Source organism: Octopus sinensis, unplaced genomic scaffold (assembly GCF_006345805.1).
Source record: "Octopus sinensis unplaced genomic scaffold, ASM634580v1 Contig15099, whole genome shotgun sequence".
NCBI lineage: Eukaryota > Metazoa > Mollusca > Cephalopoda > Octopoda > Octopodidae > Octopus > Octopus sinensis.
In genome coordinates, this window is record NW_021833549.1 from 9398 (window position 1) to 28011 (window position 18614).

General features: G+C 34.4%; 1 non-coding gene and 1 pseudogene across 1 annotated transcript; one reads left to right on the forward strand and one right to left on the reverse strand.

Annotated features, from left to right (window-relative positions):
- Nucleotides 1-1629: 1629 nt before the first annotated feature.
- Nucleotides 1630-2464, reverse strand: LOC115230261 (annotated as a pseudogene).
- An 8695-nt stretch (nt 2465-11159) lies between these two features.
- Nucleotides 11160-11231, forward strand: Trnad-guc. Its single transcript has one exon. It is a non-coding gene; the product is annotated as a tRNA-Asp (tRNA).
- The last annotated feature ends 7383 nt before the right edge of the window (nt 11232-18614 follow it).

Genomic DNA, 18614 nt, shown 5'->3' on the forward strand with positions numbered 1-18614 from the left:
CCAAGTATATCTTTTTGTCAATGTTACATTATGGAAAATGACCATTCTACACCTTAGGATTTCTATAAAGGACATCAGGTGTAGGTAGACAGTCCATTGTTGTTTTGATGAAAGTCAAGACTTTATAAATAAAAAGCATGTTGTAGATATGTACCTGCATGAAAATCTGGTAGGAAAATCTCATACTTTAACTTCACTTAATATAAAAATTCTCTTTTTGAGTACGTCCGCTTGTGGTCATAATGAGTTTGCTATGTCTCAGGGTAAGCTAAAAGTGATCATGATGTTAATCAATAGAGGACAGAGGAAGTTGAAAATATAGAGCGGATCCCAAAGTCCAAACTGATAAAATTCATTCGTTATACCAATCCTACTTTGAAAACGCGGAAACCTGAGGTCTACCCGCTAAAGAACGGAACAGGCCAACTCCTTCCACAGACAATCAAGACAGCTCCTAGGAGTCTGACGGCAGAAAAAGATGAGCAACAAAAACTGTACGGGATTACTCATACATCCCAAATCGAATGGCCAAGAAATGGCAGTTCTTTGGACATATGTTAAAAACATCGCAAATGACTCCAGCTAATCAGGCCATGGAATAATACTTCTGCTTATCAAACAATACAACATATCGAGGCCGACAAAGAACAACATAACCCACCAAGTGAAACCATGAACTCAAAACAATTAAAAGAAAACTGAAATCAAATATGAGCTGAACGACCTGAGAGATCTTGCATGAAACAGGGGAGAATGGAAACGACTAACAGAGCGTATCCTAAGTCGCATGGGAAAATAAAATCTCAACTAACCTTATAATTTCGCGTGAATCGCATAATAATGTCATTATAATAAATTCTGAACAGCATTGTAAAACGCCTACTTGAGGCAACCTGAGTTCCGTGCCACCTAAATAATTTAATTAATAATAAATATTAATTTTATGAGGCTCGGGAAGATGGGAAGCTGCCAGACGGTGTTTCGCTCTTCCCGTACAAGTGCGGTAAAGCGATCGTTTGGGACGCGACATGCTTCGACACTTTTGCGTCATCATGTCTTCTTGATCCTCACTCAAAGCTGGAACAGGGTGATAAAAGCGTAGGCCCGAAAAACCGAAAAATACGGATCCCTCGCTGACAGATTCATTTTTGAACCAGTGTCAGTCGAAACGTCTGGTACTCTTGGACCATCAACTCTTAGTTTCCTTACCGAGAGAGGCCGCCACCTCGGAAGAATTAGAAACGACCTTGGCAAGCCACACCGAATCTTTGAGCGTATCTCAATAAGGAACAATGTCTCAATTCTCTCTGCGGGTAGTCTCTAATCGCTTTATATTTCGTTTATTTCAAATACTATTCTTGACTTAAATAATAACCATATTTCCATTAAAAAATAATTAGAGTTGTCAAATCAATTTAAACAAATACAAAGACATTAAAACCTATATAACCTTAACTAAGCAATCCGAATACAGACATAACAAGTAATAAAAACTAAACAAAAGTCATGAAGTAAATGCACACTATCTAATGAGAGAGCACACACTGTGCCCAATATTATGATTTAAAAGCTTTTCCACATTCTCAGCCAAATGCCGCTTGGGGTCCTGCCATCCACCACACTGCCAACCTGTCTCCCCACATTCCTAACAGACAACTGCTCCTTCGTCATCTTCTCCTCCTCTTCCAACGCCCAAATATACCCCCAATTATACTTTGTCATATTTTTTGAGCAGATCGTCTATTTTATTGAGTGTCCCTATATTCGTCTGAGCGGTGTGACTCGTAGTTCTGCAAAGACAGGCCTTCAATCCAACTCTTCTTGTGAAGGTTGAGTAACATCTGAATATACAAAAGGACCACCTTCTCATCCAGTTGAGTCTTTTTATATTTATTCCAATCGAGTAGTAATTCCGGTTTAGTCCGTGGATTAGTGCCTGGAATGAGAGAGACACTTCTACCTGCACTGATGGCTTCCGAAGGTGACCAATGTTGGAGGTAGTCTTCTTGGTTCATGACTTAAAAACTGCATGATTTGGACTTATAAGACGAAATGCATCAATAACCACCTAAATAATTTAATTAATAATAAATATTAATTTTATAATAAATTATTTATATATATGTGTTCTTGTGGTGCTAACTTTTCCTTTAACACTTTGGATAGGATCAATCACCACAGCCACTGCCCTCTCCACTAGAGATTCAAAGCTCTGTTGAGTGCTCATATCGACACCAGAAAGCCAGCATCCAAAACCAGGGTGAGAATGGTACCACCCAACCACAGTTTCAGGCCTACCAGTGATCTTAAGCATATCAAGCATGCTGGCTTGAAAGGCTGGATCAACTGCCTCTACACTCACGCCCTTATATATATAGCCAACTCTAAACCGTCCCCGACTGAGGCATGGCAAAGACGTCCACAACGGTGACTGTGTAATCATCCACACAAACTCCCCCAGCATTAGGCCATGACTTCCATGGGGACACCCGCCCGGCCGTGTTTTAGCATCTTTATATGAGAATTGAGGGTACTTTAAGAAGGGCAAGGGAGGAGATGTAGACTTGTTCGGATGTGTCCATCATGGGTACGTCGGTGTTTGCAGGTTGTTGCCCCTTTTGATGTGTTAAATTATGTGAACCTGTCCTAGTGAAGATAAGTCCATTCTCATAAATCTGTCCATTATTGATGTGACCACAACAACTAATGATGATTAAAAAGGTTAATTAATAATTTAAATTTTATATTAAATAATTATAAAATTATTTATTTTTTAATAAAAAGAATTGAGAAAATTTTTTATTAGGTAATTATTTATAGGCAACAAAACTAAGACGAATTTTGGCTACAAAGTTTGTCATAAACATAAAGATTTCTACTTAGTTTATTCGCTTATTCAAAAAATTAATTTACTAATATTTTATATTTATAAAATATATTGATATATTTTTTTTACTTTTATAATTAAATTGTTATTTGAATTTTTATCACGTTTATTTCTTGGGAGTTTAAAGATGATTGAAAATCAATTACAAAAAATAAAAATTAATCTCAACGAAAAAATAAAAGAAGCAATAAAAGAATTAAAATTCACTAAACTAACACCAATTCAAGTATATATTAACATTATATAACTATAGTAAAAACAATTCCAAAATTTCTCCAAATTATGACGTGGCTGTAGAAGCTATAACAGGCAGTGGGAAAACCTTGTCCTACATAATCCCCATAGTACAACGCCTATCAAAAATAACCCAAAATTTCAACAAATATGACGTAACCCTCAAAAAACTAATTTAAAGATCATTGCTTGATAATTGTGCCCACACGTGAGCTCTCAGTCCAAGTCTATGAGGTACTTCTTCACTTCCTTGCCTATTTCCCTCACTTATCACACTGTCAGCTTGGGGAGGACAGTCAGTGGCAGACTCAGTCAAGAATTTTGTCTCAAATGGGTGTTTTATAGGGGTATATATTAGTGGGAATGTCACTGTGTGTACTCCTGGGAGAGCTGAGGCCTTTCTAAAGCAGAGACATGAGGGCTTTGACTTGGCATCCTCCTTAGAACGGCTTGTATTGCTTATTGGTTACTCATTGTAGGAAGTTCTGGTGATAGATGAGGCTGATAGGCTGTTAGCTGATGGTTACCGTAGAAAGTATGTTTGGTGAATATATTTCTTAGTATTGAAACTATTCTGCGATATTTGCCTAAGCAGAGGAGGACTGGGATCTTTTCTGCAACTTTGAATGCAGAGATTACAAGTCTGATGCAGTTTGGGATGAGAAATCCTCGGTTAATCTCGTTAAAGTCAGAAGAAGAAATATCTACACCACCAGAATTATTTAATTTTGTTAAAGTTTGCCTCCCTTGTTAATTTTATTAGTTTTTGTCACCCATTGAAAAAATTAATTTTATATTTAATTTTTTAAATAAATATAAAGAAGAAAAAATTATTATTTTTTTCTGCACTTGTGCTTCAACCTCTTATTATTATAGCGTAATTAAAAGGTATTTTATGTATATTAAAGCACATAGGAATTTTCCAGAACTTTCTCTTTTCTGTCTTCACAGAAAACAAAAAGGCAAAAGAGATATTATCTATTCTAAATTTAGAGAATCAAAATGGTAATTAATTATTTTAAATAATAATAAATTTGGTGGGAATTAAATTATTTTAGTGCTGTCTTGTTATGTACTGATATAGTATCACGTGGTATAGATGTGCCCCAAGTGGAGTGGGTAATTCAATTTGATCCCCCTAAAATGGCGAGGTTGTATATTTTAGTACATATTAGTTCATTTTACATCGTTGTGGACGTACTGCTCGAATGGGACGTACAGGTAGAGCTTGCTACTGCTTAATCAACATGAGGATGTTTATGTAGATTTTTTAAAGTTGAATCAAAAGGTTAGTTTTATTATTAATTAAATATAATTAATTAAATACATTTTGGAGGTTTATAATTATTCTGGTGGTACATTTAATGTAGGTATTCTTGGAAGAGTTTTGTGAAGATTTGAAGACGTGAGACGTGTCTATATCCGCTATTAAGAAGCTTATCTGAGACTGAAGAGATTTATGGAATCAGGAGTGTTGGCATTTGTATCATATATCAAAGCCTACTTAAAACATCCCCTTAAAGTCATTTTCAACCTATCAAGTAAGTTGTGATATATTTATCCAGAACTCCCCGTTTCCTCCTTAGCTGAGTCATTTGGGCTGTTAAGAATTCCCAAAATGGTGGAAATCCGTACAAATGACACAACCCTATTTGTTCCATCCTCTGTTGATGTAGATTCAGTGCCATATCGGTAATCTGGTAGTGTTGATTGTAGTGACTGTGTCCGAGAAGAGAGAAGGAAGAAGATGGCTGTGGACAATTTTGCCAAGAAGGAGTCGAAGAAAAGATTGAATGCCAAATATGCTAAGAAAGTTATATTTCAGGTGAGTAGTGGTAGAGGGAGAGGATGAAGGGCCAAGAAAGAGAGTTTGTAATGACTATAAACTTATGGAATTGAACCATGAGGATTTGGAGGAGATTGAGAGTGATGCCCATCTTTTAAAAAAGTTTAAAAATGGGAAGGTTCTTTGTTTCATTTAATGTCTTAGATTGGAAAACACGCATTTGAGACACGTTTTATTCAACAATGATTTTTATATAAATTTTTGTATTTTAAAATGTTATTATTTAGAGCTGTGTTAGGTAGTTTAGTTTGTGTAGATTTTTTTTAGTTTTTGTAGACTTTGTTGTCTGTGTAGACTAGATTAAACTGCTTTCAGAGATAAGCAGCTTAAATTACTTTTTGAGGTGATAATTACTCTCATTTGAGACTAATTTCAGACAAAGAAAGGAGTTTGTTATAGTGTTTGTCTTGATTTTCCGATACGATGTGATTTAATCTTATAGGCTTCCATTCCAGCTGGCCTTTATTGCTTTTTTTATCCCTACAAAAAACCTTGAAGAAGTTCTCCTTCAAACTTATTTTGAAGACGATGGTAATATTTTGTTTGTTTGAACGCATTTGCACCGAAATAAACACGATTTTATACTCAGTTAGTGCCCGTCAGTCGAGTTCATGAAGATCAATAAGATTTTTTTATTGTATGGCGTTATTTCTTTGTGGGGACGCTCGATCAGACACTATCCCATATAAAAAATCTCCTTGCTTAAATTGTTATCCGAGACTATCAAAAGAAAAAAACAAGACTATTTAATTGATGATTTCCTGTGTAATGATTTCTACATATAATTTGTTCATTATCAAAAAATCGGTATCATTGTCACCTAGAAAAGTAAAATGAAAGTTAAGGTACGTTTTATTCAGCAATAATTTTGATATAATTTATTTATTTGTTCTTACAAAAAACAAATTGATATTATCAAATAAACTAAGTTCAAAATTTTATCTTCTATTTGATTTATAGATTTTTTTCCAAAATTCTTTAAAAAATACAGTAAACCTTCTCCATAGTGAACCCTCTTTATAGTGAACAGGCCATATTAATGCAATCTACAATAACAAATAATAGTAATTCTCATTTATATATTTATTATAAAATGAATACCACGTTTAAAAATGTATAATATCATTTATTTAAATATTTTTGTGTTCACTATTAAAGAATAGTGAACGTCAAATTTTTGTGAACATAAAAATATTAAATTTAATATTTTTACATATATATTTAAAATTCTTTAAAATGAACACGCTCTACAGTTGTTAGCATGGTGGAAAATCGATAACGCCTGTCATTTTTTCAACAGAAGGAAATAATCGAATTTTATCATAAAAATAGACATTACACACAGCGCGATTTATCCCTTTATTTCAATGTTTCTCTGGGCTGCATAAACAAAATTTTGAAAAATTCTGAAGGAATACTTAATGTTCAAGATGACCAAAAAAAGAAGAAAATTTACTTGCCCAAGTCTCAACCATTCGACATAGATCTATTTAATGGTTCGTTAAAAAACGATCATTTGGATTTACAATCAATGAATATCTTTTGAAGTCCATGTCTCTAAAAATGGCGAAAGTTTGTAATATTCAAGGATTTCAAGCATCAAATGGATGACTTGAGAAATTTAAAAATCGATATTGCATTGCTTCCCGTGCTTTGTGGGGAAAATCAATTTGTTGAAACCTCTGCGATTGAAAATTTTACAGAAAGCCTCAATAGAAAATTAGAACAATATTGTTCAAAAAATATTTTTAATTTGGACGAAACTGGATTGTTTTTAAACTTTTGTCGAACAGAACATTAGCTGTTGACTCGGACAAAAATTGTCTAATAAACCGATAAAAGAAAGAGTAACTGTTATGTTTTGCGTTAGTATGATGGGAGAAAAACTTGACCCATTTGTTATTGGAAAAGCCAAAAATCCACGCTGCTTTAAAGGAAGAAGAAATTTAATTAATAATTTACAAGTGGAATACAAATCAAATAAAAAAGCATGGATGACATATGGTTATTTCTCAGAATGGCTCATAGAATTGAACAAAAAAATGATTTTGCAAAAAAGAAAAATTCTAATTCTACTTGATAATGCGACTGTACACTCACGTGATTTAGAGTTCAGTAACATCGAACTCTTTTTTTCCCTCGGGATTCTACCTGTTCGGACACGTTCTCGCTTGGAAATCTCGCTCTGTCCGCCGCCAATCCTGGGGACGCTTCGAGTCAGGCCGAGGACCAAAAGATTCTCAAGTACGGCCATCTTTCCAACTCGCTGTTCTTTACTCCAATTGCCGTGGAGTCCTCCGGGATTTTCGGCCCCAAGACACTCCGCTTCCTTCGCTCGCTCGGCCGACGGATTTCAAGGACAAGCCACGATCCAAGAGAGTATTCTTGGCTCCTGGAACGTCTGTCGATTGCTGTGATCCGAGGGAACGGCTTCGCCATTCGCGAGGCTGCCGGGTGTCTCGTGAGGCCGGTAGTTAGCTTAGCTATCTTTTCACGTCCTTATTGTTTTGTTTAAATTAATTAATTATAAATACAACATCGAAGTTACAACCCCTTGATCAAGGAATAATAAAATCATTCAAAGACAGGTATAGACAACTCCTATGTGCACACTTGATTGAATTTTATACTAATGATGACAATGTAGATCACGAAAAAGTTACGGAAAAGTTGAAGAAATTCACTCTATTGAATTGCTTGATATTCATAAATCAAGCTTGGTTAGAAGTGTCGGAATTAACAATTACAAATTGTTTCAAGAAAGCATTTGAAAATGCGTTAATACAGAACCTGACAAAAATAGAAGAAATAGATGAGGAAAATTTTTTGATTCATGAAAATGATCAAATTGACGACGAAAACTTTATACAAAACTTTGCGAGAAAACTAAAACACAAGACCAAGTTGAAGAGGAAGATGAAAAAATTTATGTTCCGACACTATATGAAGCTAGTGAATATGCGAAGGCGCTTGAATTATGGTTTCTTGAGAATGATTATGAACAAAGAAGAAAAGTATACGAAATACAAAAATTTTAAGAATTATCAACTAATCATTCTCAAAAAATCACCGATTACATGATTAAAATCACTAAATAATCTTTGTAATTATACTTTAATATTGTTTATTGCTATTTTGATTCCTTTTGTTCACTATAGACAATAGTGAACATGATGTCTTGACGTGGACATTTTGTTCATTATAGAGAGGGTGAATTTTATTGCTGCGAAGATTGACATCCCAACCAATATTTATTTAATTGACTGCATTTGTGTTGAGACGTGTGATGCAAGTTCAATTTGTCAAACAATTGATGATTGCTTACGAAATTACCAAGTTGAGAGAAAAAACTTTGTTTTGTTGTTAACTGATGCTATACCGTATATGATGTCAGCCGCAACTAGCATACGTATATTTTATCCGAATATGATTCACCTTACTTGTTTCGCTCATTTACTTCATAATTGTGCACTAAAAGTGCGTTCTCACTATCAAACATCGATTTCTTAATATCATCGATGAAAATTGTGGACTCTTAAAAATAAATCGTCAAAAGCTTTTCGGAATTTGGTCTACCTCCAGATGTTACCTCCATGGAAAGGGGAATTTGGTTACAGTAAATGAAAAAATAAATTCTGCTGTATATATCAACATTTTAAGAATAATTTGTGGAAATCGGCAGATAAAATTGGGCTAAATCGTTTTATTTGCCAACAAGATTTGGACCCCTGTCATAATTCACGGAGAACAAAACAATTTTTGGATGATAAAAAAATTGAATTATTAAATTGGGCACCACAATCACCAGATTTGAACCCAATTGAACATGTCTGCATAGTAAAAAGGATTTATGCGAAAATATCATAAAAATTTGGGACTAAATACCAACGGAATTTGTGAGAAAATTAACTGAAAGCATGCCAAGAAGAAGCATTGAGCTTTATAAGGCACACGGAGGACACATTAATTATTAATCATTTGACCTGTATAAAGAAGATCAATTTTGTAAAAGCCTTCCTTTGGAACTGTGGGAGAACTTATCCGCCAGGGGTAGAGACCCTTTACAAGCAGTATATCGAGCCAACAATAGGCTATGCATGTGCTGCTTGGGGCTGTAACCTGGCGGCAAAAATCGAAAAAATTCAAGAAAGATCTATCAACCTACTGAAGAACCACACCGATAGGGAAATTGTCCATAGAACACTGGAGTCTCTCGTAGAGGCAAATGGGGGGATCGTGGAAATGGACCACAAACCATTCACCGTACATACAGAAAGTGTGTGTGGTCACGGTCGGAACATCGTGAAAAGATGGCTCGACTGTTGAGAAGTGTCGGAATCACCTGAACGTGTTAGTTAATGGTTAAGACGGTGATTTTGTTTGGCTTAAATAATAATAATAATCCGGTTTTTTTACACAGAAAAAATTTAATATAGTCAGTTTAGCTGTACAAAAAGATTATTGAAAAATTATAAAAAGAAAAGTTACGAAAATTATCATTATAAATTAAAAAAAATCTAAAATTAAAAACAGAATATCAAAAAAACTAAGCATTCGAAAATCCGGTTTTTTATTACATGGAGTGTGATTCGCCTTTTGTGGGGGCGCAAAAATCCAGTTATTGGATTAATGAAAAAAGAATCATTCGCTCATCCCCCCGCGACTATCGTCAGTCCGGGGCGGCCTTCTCTGTCGACCTCACTTTCCCGTTTTGCCCTTCTCACTATCTGTGGGGATCTGGAATCTAATCCCGGGCCAAAGAGACGTATATCAATTCTCCAACTAATTCTCCAGCTCCACCCTTATCTCACTGCAATGGAGAAGGGGATAATTATGAAGAAGATTGCTTTGGTACCCTCGCGTGCCAACACACTGGCCGAGGTAATAAAGACGATGAGAACCGTTGAGCATCCGCAAATTCAGATGTGCGGCCAGGTCCCTTTACAATCAATCGATGAATACAATTTCATACAGTAAAATATAAAAAAAATATAGAAATCGTCGAGAATAGGGTTTTGTAGAAAAGTTAAAAATATGTATTGAATAGTTAAAATGTAAAAAAGATTAAATTATTGCAAAAATAAGACCAATACAATTACAAAATATCAAATATTATAAGAAATTCTGTAAGCCAACAATATATTTAATCAATTTTAATACAAAATTAACCATTAATACAAGAAAATAAATTAAAAAATAAAACAATAAGCAAAACAAAACAAAATATAAACAATAACGTGCGAATATTTTATTATAATAAATTAAAATTTTTTTCTTGACTTTATTTAATAATCATATAACTATCAAAATATATCAAATAATCATATAACTCGGACCACAAGGGTATTTTCAAATTTTGAGGATTGTTGGAATCACCTAATATTATCCTAATTAACTGTTGGTGATTCTTAGGTTAAATAAATAAAAAAATAAAATAAAACTAACTAGGATTGACGAGTGATGCCGTCATCAGTGATACAACTGCGGAACCAAATGTCTACTTCAGCCACACTCGAAAAGAAAAAATAGATGTAGCAGAGACACATGTCTTCGTTCGGGTCGTCTTCCTTTGGATTAGTTAGTTTCCTAATAACATGTTCTCTCTCTGTTTTGATCTTATGTGGCTGTTAACATTCCGTTCTCATCTTGCGGCAGGGGTTGTTGTTGTTAACTATCAAAGAAATAATGGCTTACGAAACGAAGTTTAGTAACTTGATACTAACTTGATAGTAATTTGTTTGCACTATAGAGTAATTGCCAGAAAAAAATTGTTGAAAATTTGGCTTCTCAGTGTGATAAACATTTTAATCAGCAATTATCTCAGGAGACACAATAAAGTTGTTTCCAAACGCTGTATTTTTTGATGTTTGTTCTTTCAGACCGTTTGTTGAAGTTTTGCTTTCAATTTATTTCTTTTATAATTTATTAATTATAAAAATCAGAAGTCTTAGAAAATTTTATTCTACTATTTCATGATGAGATATTCAAATAGAATGCTTTCCGTAACTAGTTTATTTTGTTTAAAGTAAAGACTGTCTAACTACAGCAAAGGCACGCTAGCATGTGATTACGTACTACCAAACCGAGATCAATTACGAGTTTTATTAAAACGATCTAAATATAATTATATAATAGAGTTGATAACATTACTTGCGGGGGGCCCTTTGTTACTAGTCTCGAGCAGGTTAAATGTCCCCGATAGTATAATGGTTAGTATGCCGCGTTGTCATCGCGGTGGCCCGGGTTCGATTCCCGGTCGGGGAGTTTTTTGCAACCCTTATTTTAAATTCGCAGATTTTTTAAAAGGCAGAGTTTTACATTGCCTAAATTTCATTATATGTGTTATTAATATCTAAATCTGATTTGAACTTAAAGATATATTCAAGGATTTTGTACAGCTGAGTCTATTCGCGAGGTGCAAGCTCCGCAAATTGATTGGCAGCATAGGTGTACTCTTCTTTGTCAGCCTACACTCTTTGTCTGTATCTCGAAAGATAAATTTTTAAAAAAAAAGTATTAAAATCACAAACGTAATTATTATCGATTCATTCCCTTCATCGCCTATCATGTCATCTGCCACATCCCCCGGGTCTGCTGCGGAAAAAGCTGAAACGGCTAAAATAAAAAAATAAAAAGAACTCGGACGCCTTTCGAGACATCGGGCATCGCCGGGCCTCTAACCTCGGCTTTTATCAGCGACATTGGAAGAAAATTGGCCCATAGGACGAAAGAGCCACTCGAGGTTTTGTGGCTATTGCAGAGGATATCCATCGCCATATTCCGTGGAAACACGCACGCGGTACTTACCGCAGGAGGGCGCGTGCTTTAGCCCCTCGGAGATTCCCTTTTGTTCATTCCTAACTTACTTTTTATATAACAATTTTACGCATCAAAAAAAGAAAAATTATATGAATCTTCCTCTTTTTCACAGCGGAACAGTCGACTGATATGGTCTTTATTTTCTCTCGTTCATCCATAGTGCTTGGAGGTTTATACGACATGCATTGTTCAACGACATCGTGAAATGAGCTATGAGGTCGTATTTCTTTCACTACTCCAACCTTTTCGGGTCGACCGTGTGGATAGGCAACATTCTGATGGGATGAGCATTTTCTTTCTCAAGTGTGAAAAAACGATATTATTTGTATTATAAATTAAATTTTTGCCACGAAAGATCCCAACGAGTCGATCAGACTCTTTCAAAGGATCTCATTGGCCATCATGCGCGGGAATTGCCAGTCGATTCGCTGCGCATTTTAATTCTTTTCGTTTATTAACAATAAGTTTGTCATTAAAAAAAAAAAATTATAAATTAATTTAATGAAATTCAGTCAGATCTAATTTTACACGCTCTATCGTGTAGACGCAGTGCTGGCCGCATTCCGCGTCACGCGGCTCTTAACGATCTTATCAGGAGAGCTCTGGAAGTGGCCGGAATCCCCTCCCTGCTTGAACCCTCTGGGATCGATCGGGGGGACGGAAAAAGGCCTGACGGGATCACTGAGTTTCCCTTCAACCGGGAGAAGCCTCTTACCTGGGATGCCACGTGTTTGGACTCTTTCTCGCCTCAGAACCTGCTGATGTCCGCATCCGCCCCTGGATCTATTGTCACAACCGCGGAATGCAAAAAGATGCGGAAGTACTCCTCACTTACGGAGAAGTTCCAATTCCTTCCATTCGCGGTTGAGACTTCCGGTTCCTTAGACAGTAAGGCAATCAGCTTCGTTCAGGAGATCGGGTCCCGCATGTTTGCTATCACAGGCGACGCCCGCGAATCAAGATGGTTTTTCGAGCGGATATCTTTTTCGATAGTACGCTCTAATTCTTTCTCGATCGTGTCGGCTTCCCGTCCATGAAGCTTTCGAACACTTGACCGAATTCTTTTTTTCGTAATAAACAAAATTAATCCGGACAAAAAAATTTGACTTAAACTCTTCAAAATTTTTAAAATGCTTTCTGAAATTCTTTCTTAAAAAAGTTTAAAAATGGGAAGGTTCTTTGTTTCCTTTATTGTCTTAGATTGGAAAAACGCATTTGAGGCACGTTTTATTCAGCAATAATTTTGATATAATTTTTTTTGTATTTATTTGTTCTTACAAAAACATCACTATCTATTTTTATTGAGAACGCTTCTTAGAGCGTTTTATAATTTTAAGACCAAGAAGGGACCCGGCTTCTTTCAGGCCGATTTCCCTGTTATGCTCGATGTCGAAAATCCTGGAAGACTGGTTCTTGGCAGAATAGAAGCTTTCTTACCCCAAAGACATTTTCAACATGGTGTAAGAAGGCGAAGTCCACGTCTTTGTACCTTCAATCCTTGTCAAACTTCATCTGTACCGGTTTTGCCAGCAAACCGAGGCACCAAAAGACCGTGCTCTGCTCCGTCGACATCCATAAAGCCTTCGATTCCGTCTCGAGGAAGCTCCTCTCAAGGAAGATATTCCAATCCAACTTTCCTCTGAAGCTAAAAATATTGATTACCAACTTCCTAAGTGGACGAAGGGGAAGGGTGTGCCTCGGTGGTCTGAAATCCAAATCTCGATTAGACAATTTCAATTAGACAATTTTGACAATTAAAAAAAGTAAAAAATAATAATTCTCGTTTTATTATTCTAATTTTGTTTTGTGTTTTATTTCTAGTTGATTTATAGATTTTTCGAGTTTACAAACTGTTTCATTTGTCTTAAAAGTAGCAGTGTTTTCATTATTAAGCATAGTATTTGTCTAAGAGTAGCTGGTTAGTGTAATTTGCAATTTAATTGAGCATTAATTTCTTTAAATGTAATTGTTATTTACTAGAAGTTAACAAAGCCATCCATCCGAAGTGAACCCCGCCAACATTATTGACGTTGCGTTGCCTCTCACGATAGCAACGGAGATCACTGAAGAAGCCACCGACCGGGTCTCACGTGTGTCGTGGCTTTTTAATGTAGCTAAGCGTCCAAGCTTCTTCAGGAAGCAAAGCGATTTCCCACTTATTCCTCCATATTAGAATTATAAAAAGTAATTATTTAAAAATACAATTCAAATTGATTCAGAGGATAAATATAACTATGTTTACCAACATCGCTTGGCTTGTTTATTGGCTGCCTTGCAACCATATTCGGGGACTTGGTTGACCGCCATCCCTATGGGAACCGCAAACCTTATTGGACGACGATTTCCTAAGGATCGGTGTCTCATTGCGCCTGGGGGTAAACGTATGCCGAGAACACCGGTGCCGCTGTGGATCGACCGTTGACCCCTTTGGATTGCACCCATTATCGTGTCAGAGAAGCTCTGGACGCTTTCCCCGACACGCTGCCCTGAACGACATAGTCAAGCGGACTTTTGAAACTGCCGGATTCCCATCACAGTTGGAACCTGTCGGCCTGGTTCGGGAGGATGGTAAACGTCCTGACGGCCTAACGACTTTCCACTTCAAAGATGGCAAGTCGCTCATCAATACACAACTTGCACGGACACCTTCTCCGCCGGAAACATCTTTACGTCAGCCGGAGAGCCGACTCCGCAGCCAACCTTGCGGAAACATTAAAAGTCAAGAAATATAGTGCATTATTGCACCGTTATATCTTTGCCCCGATCGTATTGGAGACGTCGAGAGTACTCGATTACAGAACTAAAAAATTCCTTATTAAACTGGGGGATTTGGCAAGCAGAAGTAGAAAATGATCGTCGGGAACGGACATGGCTTTTCCAGCGCATATCAATAGCCATCTTGCGTGGGAATTGCCATTGCTGCTAATTAAATATAACTATTCGTTAAAACGTGATAAATAATACACAGTGTACATATAATAAGTTTGATTTAATATGTAAAATTACTGTAATTGGAGCACGATTTGATCTTAATATAAAAAGTGTCATTACTATTTCTTTAGGGTTATGACAGTATAATAACCATTTATCTTCAAACATTCGCATTTGCCAGCCTTTTTGTGCTCGCGGTACTCAAAACTATATTAATTAGAAATGTTTTTAAATTAAAATATTCAAGAAACTTAAAAAATACAAAAAATAATTATGATAACTAATGAGACACTTGTGCATGTTTCTGTGTTCGCAAAATTTCCAGACAGGGATAATTTGCAACAAACATATTCAGACTTTAACTACAAGACAAAAATTTGTTTCTCTTATTTCATTTAATGTCGACAAGATAAGTGAAAGTTCGTTTAATCTTGTATTGAAATCCAAAACATATCTGTCGACAATTTACCAAAACTAAAATAATTTGGTTAATTACAATAAAAAGGCTCATTCTTCAGACATAAAATTTTAATAAGTATGAAAATATGCAAAAATATGGTCGTGTAGAAAATCCAAAAAATATCAAATTGTTCAAAAAAAGATTAAAATTATTTTATATAGGCGACAAAAATGATAATCTTTATCAAAACTAGATAACTGTCAATAATCATATAATTTAAACTGTCCTGTTACATCCTCGGAGGTCAACCTATCCAAAGTGGTTTATAATCCAATCCTATTGGATTTGACGTCAGACAGTAAAATAAATTATCAACAAAATAATGATTTTTTATTTAATCATAATCGACTTTGATAGATTAAAGCAGTCAGACCATTGATATTTATGGAAATTTAGCGATAAAAATTGTCAAACTTGAACTGAAAATGGTATATATTGAGTAGTTCTCCTTTTTATCGTATTTTTAGAATGTTTAATTTCCTTAATGAAAAATCTTGATCACACAAATTTTCTTATTAGACATTTTCTTAAAAAATTAAAAATGTTTTCATCTTATATTGAGAATAAACAACCGTCTATATAGATTTAAACTATTTGAAAACGGGTTTATATTTTTTATTACAATTAAGATAATCTTAAAAAGTATTTTTGCATTCATTAAAGATGTCTCAGGTTCCGTAAAATGTATGATTAGTAAGTTTCTCTTATTTTATAACTTCACAGTAACCAATCATTTAGTTCGTGCAGTTACGATGCAATTATCTTTTCAAATATTCTCTGACTCTACTTAAATGATTATTTTTTGGAATATTGTTGCATTCTGTATTTCTGGAAGTTTTTGTATCTGGTCTTGTTCTTAGTATTCAATTACTGATGATCTGCTGTTTGATTTAGTAATACATATAAGTTTAATAATACATATGAGTGGTTAATGACAAATTTTGGCAACTTTTTTGATTACAATCATCTTGTCATAGATAAAAGACTTGTAAATAATTTTTGCTTATGTGTTTACAAACTTAAACAACTTTTTTTGATTCACTCCATATGGTAAAAGATTCTGTCATTTTTTCAAAAGTAGATAAAAAATTTTATTTTATTTGTTTTATTTTGGGAAAATATATTAGATACCCAAAACTCTTTCCTGGACGACAATTACTTCACCCAGTGGTTCATAAAACCTAATATGGACATCTTTATTAAGATTAGATTTTTTTTTCTTTGCTATTCGGTATTAGTAAATATAATGCTAACAAAATTTATATTTTTTGAATTGTAAATTATTTAGATTTCTTTATTCATAGTTAATTAAAGTCATTAATTAAATGATTTTAAAATTGTATTTATTATCTGTGTCGTCCAAAAAAGAGTTTCAATAAATAGGATATGTGTTACTTATTAGTATGTTGGTACTCTGTACGTCTTCATTAATGTAAACCACCTGAATTTTTGTTCCTAGCTGAATTCAAACAGACTCACAATATTAAATGTTATTTATTTAATTTTTTAAAGTTTTAAATTTATCGAATTAATTACAATAAATTATAACGTGTTAAGCACGTTATTTTCTTTTCTTGTTTTGTGGTTTTGGTTGTTAATTCTTATTTCATTCTTTTTTTATAAATGTTTTATTTTTATTCTATTTTTTTATTTGTTTGAAGATTAATTAAATTGACTACTGGTAAAATATCATGGATAAAGTTTATTTTGCAAGTGAATTTGTATTCATTTTATCGATTAATTAATCTTCATTCAATGCATTTTTTTAAAGTAAATTATTTTTTCCTACTATTTTATTGCTTATTTTGATCTTTTTAGTTTTTTGTCATCTGAAATTATTAATTTTTCTTTACTATTTTAGAAATTAAATATGTCTTTGTTTCTTTACAGGGTATTTCATAAATATATCCTCTAATTTCATAAATATATCCTCTTATTCCATAAATATATCGTATAATTCATATAATTGTATATTATAAATAATAATATAATGTAGTAATTCTTGTAGTAATGTTCGTATGTCGTATACGTATATTTCAAGTTACATTAACAAAGACCAACTTTTAATTTAAAAAAACAAATGTTGATTAATTCTGTTAATAATCGCATTCACTCTATTCCAAAATGACCGGTAGTACTCGGTAAACATTTAATTAGACGAAAGCGATTGTATAACATCTTTTAAGTTTCCTTTTAAAGCCTTCTGATTCATAGCTCTTGGACGTATTCGCCTTTGTTGTCCCAAATACATTTTCGATAGGATTTAAGTCAGGTGAATAAGGAGGTAAAAACAAATACTAAACACTATGTGTTTCGAAAAAATTAACAAAATTTGAAGAATGATGAAATTTAACATTATCTAAAATTATCACAGAATCATCAGTGAAAATTCCTTTTGTACAACATTCATTGATAAACTCAGTAAAAATAATTTTGTTGTACGCACCATCAATTATTTTAGAAAGTTCTATTCCCATTATGGATATTATTGAACACAACGATATATTTTTTCCCTTTGATGCAGGTTGATATAGAATCGGATCATGATTTACATTAATATAAAAAAGAATGAAATAAGAATCAACAACCAAAAGCACAACAACACAAGTTGCATCCCAAATCAGGGACTTGCCTTTCCTGGAAGGGAAGGTAGTCATCCAGGACGCTTTCCAGCACTCCGACCGAGACCGACTGGCTCTAGAGTGGAGGGGAAACCTGCCGACTCTAGTGCCTTTTTGATGACGTCATTGAGGTGAGTGTGGCGAGGAATTCTGCCAGCACTCTTCTTGTACGATGAATATGCAAATTTGACAATTAAGTCATTTTCCCTGAACAATTTTGCATCTTCAATATCATTTTCATCAAGAAAATTCATATATGCATTGTGTGTTATATTTTTTGAATTTGTCTTATATTTTGTGAATTCGTAAAAATTAATAATGGACGCATTTTTGAACAATGCCGCCAGTTCTATATCATGTTGTAAATTAATGAGTTCTAGTTGAAACTTTGCAGGCGCATCCTTAATTTCCACGCTGAATGGAGTTGCGAATATTTTCATTAAAGGAAGGAATTCTTTAAAATTCTAAAAATTAAATTTATATAAATGTACCCCAAAACGTGCTTCAAATTGATTAATGAAATCACCAATTATGGATATGTTTAACCTTAAGAATGAATAATTGAATTTAAAAATCCTGGGGGCTGCATTTGAGAACCGCTGGTCTAATCCAACCGGCCCCGGGACAGAAGGGAATTCAGCGGCGTTGAGCGCGCGCTTAACAATATTATTCAAGACAGCATGCCTGGGTATTCAACCGGCACTGAGGCGACAAGAGAGGGGGTGTAGGCTTCTCCTGTCAATGATTTTACCGCATCTGCACTGATGTGACTGCCAAATCTCGATCCCAATGCGTAGACACAAACCAATGTGATTG